The 6207-nt window shown below is 34.9% G+C and overlaps 1 protein-coding gene across 1 annotated transcript in view; it reads right to left on the reverse strand.

Annotated features, from left to right (window-relative positions):
* Window positions 1-4753, reverse strand: part of LOC121459013 (semaphorin-3A) — a 307174-nt gene extending 302421 nt beyond the window's left edge. The window contains exon 1 of the mRNA XM_041668475.1: window positions 4625-4753. The gene's annotated coding sequence lies outside the window, so the exon portion shown is untranslated. The remainder of the gene's footprint in view (window positions 1-4624) is intronic.
* Between the last annotated feature and the right edge of the window lie 1454 nt (window positions 4754-6207).

The raw sequence follows: 6207 nt of genomic DNA on the forward strand, positions 1-6207 counted from the left end.
GAGGACATCAAGACAACAAGGTCCTCTAAATCAGCATGACCAAAGCTCATATGAACTCATATGATGAAAATGCCCTGGTCTGCATGGGTTTGCACCAGTTAGGGGTCCAAGAGCTGAACGATGAAGTCTACCCACGTCCCTAGAAATTATCTCCAACTGATAACCACTCGCAAATGAAAATTAGGTTTCCTCCAAGGAAGACTCACTGGGAAAACAAATTACGCTACAGGGAACGCTGCATGCCCAGCAGTAGATGGGCTACAGAAAATGAACTCAGTGGAATCTTGGGAAGCATCTTCTCTGAAAATGGCATATGAGGGCTCTTCCTTGTTTTTGTTTTAACCTTATTTATATATTTTCTTTTTTAACTGTGCAGGTCCTTTACACATATACTAAGACTTCCATTTTAGTTGTTATGGAATTCCTGAGTATGGGAATGAGTGGGTCTCTGATTCTTGTGCCTTCTCTTAGGCTCTTTTCCTTCTCTTTTAGATGTTGTTATTTGCTTGTTTTGTTTTTGGTCCGATTTCAATATGTTTTTGTTTTAATTTATTTTAGTTTATTATCATTCAAAGAAGTCAATTTGTTTACTATTGAGAGACAGAAACTGGGTGGATGCAGATTTGATGGGAAGTGGGAAGGAACTGGGAGAAGTAATAGAAGGAAAAACTATAAACAGAATATATTATGTGAGGAAAAAAACTATTTCAATAAAAGTAAAGAAAGACAAATATATCCTGTCATATATACAGTATATAAACTACAGATTCAAATGCATAACCCTCCCTGTAGAATCCACAGTTATGTTGTGTATGTATGTATTATGTGTAGACTGTTATGATTCTATTTAAATAAAATGTCAGCTTCTATCTTCTGAATGTTTAGTATCCTCAACATTGGTGGAATCCTTATATCCTCCAGACTATATGGATCTTCTACCGTAAACTCCTTAACATGCTAAATGCTTTATTTAATCATGCCTAAAAATGTGATTGAAACATTGATTTTTCATTTTTTTGACACTAAATGTTACTGTTGTAACCATTACAGTTAAGAGACACGAGGAATATTTTCGAGTCAGTTTGCAATCGTTCTAGAATATATGCCCTCTTCCTAAAAGTTTGTTTGCCAAGAGGGAAAGTAGATAAAATCATTTTAAAAAAAATTTCCTATAATAAATTTCCTACCATAGCTTCTGAAGCTCACTCTAAACCCAGCTCATATTTTATTTACCAGACATCTCCATTTGTATATTGAATCATAAACCATCTCTCTAAGGAATCTGAGTGTAGAACAGTGGACACACAGACAAGAGTTGTGTGAACAGATAGATGAGCAGAATGGAAGAGTTTGACCAATGTGTTTCGGGTTTACATTTGCCGTGGAGCAAGAGGCTCTGGTTTGCTCTTACACAAAGGGTTATTGCAGAAAGCAATGACGTGTTATCCAGGTCAGAAATCCACAAGAACTGATTGTGAAAGCTTTCCTCATGAAGAAATGATAAACCTTTAAAGAGATAGGGACTTTTACTTGATCTACACCCCTCATAACGTATCCATAAGTTAAACATTAAGTTACAGTTTATATGTATGATTTTATGCTTTTACTTTTGGTGTATAAATTAAAAATAAATTTAATTCAAGTATGAGTAATGGCTCATTTGGAGAGCATTTATTTATTTATACCTAATGCTCTAGAGCCTAATGGTCTCCCGCTAGCACTCCTCTTCCCCAAATGAACACCAAAATCACAACTAATAGTTTGAAGCCATCAAAACCATATTAGAATTTAGTGGGTTTGGATTTGTGCGATTCATGTAAAATGTTAATCTGTTAAGTAAAGCAATCTATGATTTGCTTTCCTGAAGCATTGTGAACATACAAACTTCAGGAAAGCACCACCACGCAAAGATAAACTTCTCCTCAATCATCTTTATCCACGGTGTTTTGACATTCATGGAACAGGGGCATGTGATTCCAGCCACCTGTAGAGCAAAGGCTTCGGTAGGCAGCTCGTGGTGGGTCTCTTGTGCTTTCCTTCCCCCATGAGACTAGTGTATCTCAAGCTGAAGCTGGCTTTTTTGTTTTAATTTTTTTTTTTTTGAATTTAGAATTATGGCCCAGAGCTTAAGATGTCCTGTGATGGATATAGAACATGTGCATTATATAAACTTTATAACTTTACTGTTTGAGGAACACAGATGTTGAGGTCATCTTTTGAGCCTTTTCTTTTCATTATCTTTTTTTTTTCTGTTTTTGCTTTTTTTTTAATAAATATTTATTTATTTATTATGTATACAATATTCTGTCTGTGTGTGTCTACAGGCCAGAAGAGGGTACCAGACCTCATTCCAGATGGTTGTGAGCCACCTTGTGATTGCTGGGAATTGAACTCAGGACCTTTGGAAGAGCAGGCAATGCTCTTATCCACTGAGCCATCTCTCCAGCCCCCTGTTTTTGCTTTTTAATACCATTGTACAACTTAGGCTAGCCTCACTTACAGACCGATGCAATAGAAAGCACACAAGGTGAAAGATGTTAGCACACACACACACACACACACACACACACACATACACACACAAACATGTCATAGAGGAGAATCAATTTTGCCTAGCCCAGAACTACCCTTTAGATAGGACTAGTTTTTGCTGTGTACATTAGAAAGAATTTCAGGGATCTGGCAGCTAGGAAGTGGTCTGACAATTATCTTTCTACATAAAGCTAGTTTGGGTGGAGATTCATTCAGTAGGAAAATGCTTGTTTAGCCTTCATGAGACCCTAGTTTTGATCCTTAAATGTGGAAGTGAAAAAATAAATATATTTCTTCTAAATATAGAAGGGAGAAATAAAATAAAAGTAATAATGGAGAATGTACTTACATTTCCTTTAATCCCATAATAAATCTAACACTGTATAGTAGACTCTGAACAGTAAATGAATATCAAGCTAACTGAAGAGACTATTATCAGGATAATCGATTATTAGTTGCAATCTTCTATGTGTTCTGTCTAATGGATTAGAACAGAAAGTCAATCGTCTCTGAGAAGGTAATCTCAACAAGTTAAATCTCACCGAACTGAAAAAGGGCACATCATATTGAAAGCCAAACTCTATAAATGTTAAAGACGGGTTGCCAGGCCAACAAAGCAGTACACTATGTGAATATATGTGGCTGAAAGGAAGGGGCAGGGAGAGTTCTCCATGGCCCTTACTTTTTGACACCTTTGTTTTATAATGACATTTGAATGTAGGGACAGACCCCATGAAATAGAGACCACAAGTTCTGAGAATTCCAAATTTCTATGTCTCCATGTCTGATAGACTCAATGACATTATGGTTTTAGTCATTGTGTAAAATAGCAGTTAGATGTGGCAAATGAGACAGGCCTTGACCCTACATAAAGAAATACAGGTGATCAAGGAATACTGAGATTGGAAGAGATAGCCTTTCCAAGGGAAGAGCACAAAAATATGATTATTAAATACCAAATGGTCAGTCCTGGAAACATAAATATAATTAACATTAAATTGACTAAACATTCTTTATGTATTTAGGAATATCAATATATACAGAGTATATAAATATTCATGTAGTAACAATAAAAACATGGCAAAAATATGAAAGATATATATATATATATATGAGGTTTTAGAGGAAGGATAGAAAAAGAAAATAATGTAATGTAATAATGTAATATTGTACTATAATATCAACATAAAGAAAAAATAATATGCAAATTATTAAGATATAAAATCATAATGAATACCTACCAAGATAATTATTTATAGGCTACATACATGATAGCTTAACCAATTCTTAAATACTACACACAAAGTTTCAGTGACTAAATCTCACATTTATTCATAATATCAAATGCATTTATTCTAATTATTACAGTTGGTATATATTAGAGGGATAAGTGCAACAACCATATAGTCTTATAAAACACTATTATATGCTATTAAATTTAGCATTGTCTTTATAGCCTAATTTAGAAAATCTACAAAAACTTTTTTTAAAAATGACTTCTTTTAATGCATTCAAATTTGTTTATTGCATCTTACCTTATTATATTTTGATGGTACAGAATTTAATTATTAATTAATCCAAAAATTTGAGCACTTAATACAAATGCTTACATATAATAAAATAATCAGTTTCTAAAAAAAAAGTTCCTCTTTTTTTGTTTGGCATTTTTAAAATTCAGTGCTCCTTGTTTTTATTATCGTCTACTTTTTCTTGCTTTATTTAAGTAGTGATATGAAAATGTTCCCATAACTATTCTAATTTATATTTACTTTTAGCGTATATACGAACCTATTTGAAAACAAAGTTACATTTTCAAATGATAATAATACAAAACGAAATAAGGTAACGCCGAGACAGGAGTAGAGGTCTCATTTTACAGCGCATGCGATGAGAACCTGAAACATCCTGCCAGACAAAACCTCCCTTTGTCTCAGAATCCCACAAGTACATTCCCCTCCTACCAATAATTAACAAGGAACTAGAGGTGGTCTAAACCCGTATATTAAGTTGTTAACAGAGGGGAGAGAGAGAGAGAGAGAGAGAGAGAGAGAGAGAGAGAGAGAGAGAGAGAGAGAGAGAGAGTTAGAGTTACCATTAGGTCTTCCGGCGTATCTTCCTTCCTATTACTTGCTGATGGCTTTATGAAGTTTATTTTTTTAATCTTCCAGAATCTTATTATTGTTTTAAAACCGGAATCGGATATTTTCCCGCAAACGGCTGGTGTCCAAATAATAAAAGAGCGGGGAGTGGCGGTAGGTGCCCTCCATGGAGGTGATTAAATGCAGGATCTGCACTGTGTCAAAACCCTTTTTGCTGCCTCACATTTTCTAAAAATGGAAAAGGTGAAGCTTTCACACGTAGCGGGCTCCAAATAAACAGTGCGCCCAGCACACAGCTCGTGATACCAGCAAAAATATTTTTTTCACACATCAGGCAATTCTTCAGCTGGCTGGTCCCTTCCAACCTAATAGGACATTTCTCCATATTAATGTAAAAATCCGTACAGGGACCCTGAAAACTCTGCATCCCTCAGGCTACGTTTGCCCCCAAAGAAGCATTAGCCATGTGTAGCCTTAAGGGACTTTTGTACAAATTCTACTGGAGTAATTTTCAGTTTACTTGAAAGGGGAAAAGAAAGGAAAACTGGGTCACTGTGGTGATTGCTGATAACGTAAACCTATTAAACTTATTTTACTTTTCGGATTTCTACCTTCCCCTTGTATAGAAAGAAGCATTGCATCTAGCAAATTAAGCTTGAGCTAGGTGATAGTTACCCATGAAGTTGTAGATCAGAGGCTGATGTATTGTGTATTGCTCACATCACCCAGTCATCATGCTGATCCTGACATGCTAGTGGTTTTGTTATTGTTTCTGTTCTGTCCTTTTTTTGATGGGGTGGGGGGGTGAGGAGTGGGGTTTAACCTCTTAGTTTTAATTCATGTCTAATATACATGTTCTTTACCTAAATTATAATGCTATGTGGTCTTTTTTTTTCAGTTAGAAATCTGAAAATTAAATTCAGTCTAACGGTTTCGTCGGGGCTCTTGTTTGTCTTGCTGTGTGCACTTTCTGTTCTAACACTTGAAGTGTATTTCACATCCACTCCCCTTCACTCCCCCTGTCTCAATAGATTTCATCAGTTACTATGGTTGCTGAGTTGCCAATAAATTATTTAGCTGGCATAACTGTTCTCTGGTGGATAGCATTCTTAGGATGAACTCCTTGAAATGCAACCACCCCGGAAATGCATCCATTACAAAACTGAATGGAACACATCATATTTATAAAATAATCTTTGGGAAAAAATATGACTTAAGAAAATATGTGTGCTTCTTAAAATTCAAGCAATCAAGAAATACTAATAAAAGTTTTATACTGGTTTTAACTGTGAATGGTTAGATCAATGTGACATTTTTCAAAAGATGCTGTCATAAAGTGTATTTGAGTTCATATCAGAGACTCTCATTTCCTTCTTCATTGAAATGAATAAGCAATAATCATTTCTTACTCAATTTAGCATGACATTGCCACTTTTGAACATATCAAATGAAAATGTATGCATTTGAAGATAAATATATAGTTTTCTTATTTGGCGCCAGGATTTTCTGAGCTTCTAAATGTTAATATCAAACTAATAGTCATAAATTAGTTGTTAATTAATTTGAAATCCAGTTT

The sequence above is a fragment of the Microtus oregoni genome, unplaced genomic scaffold (genome assembly GCF_018167655.1).
Source record: "Microtus oregoni isolate MIOR12 unplaced genomic scaffold, Mior012 000018F_ref0000195, whole genome shotgun sequence".
Classification (NCBI taxonomy): Eukaryota; Metazoa; Chordata; class Mammalia; order Rodentia; family Cricetidae; genus Microtus; species Microtus oregoni.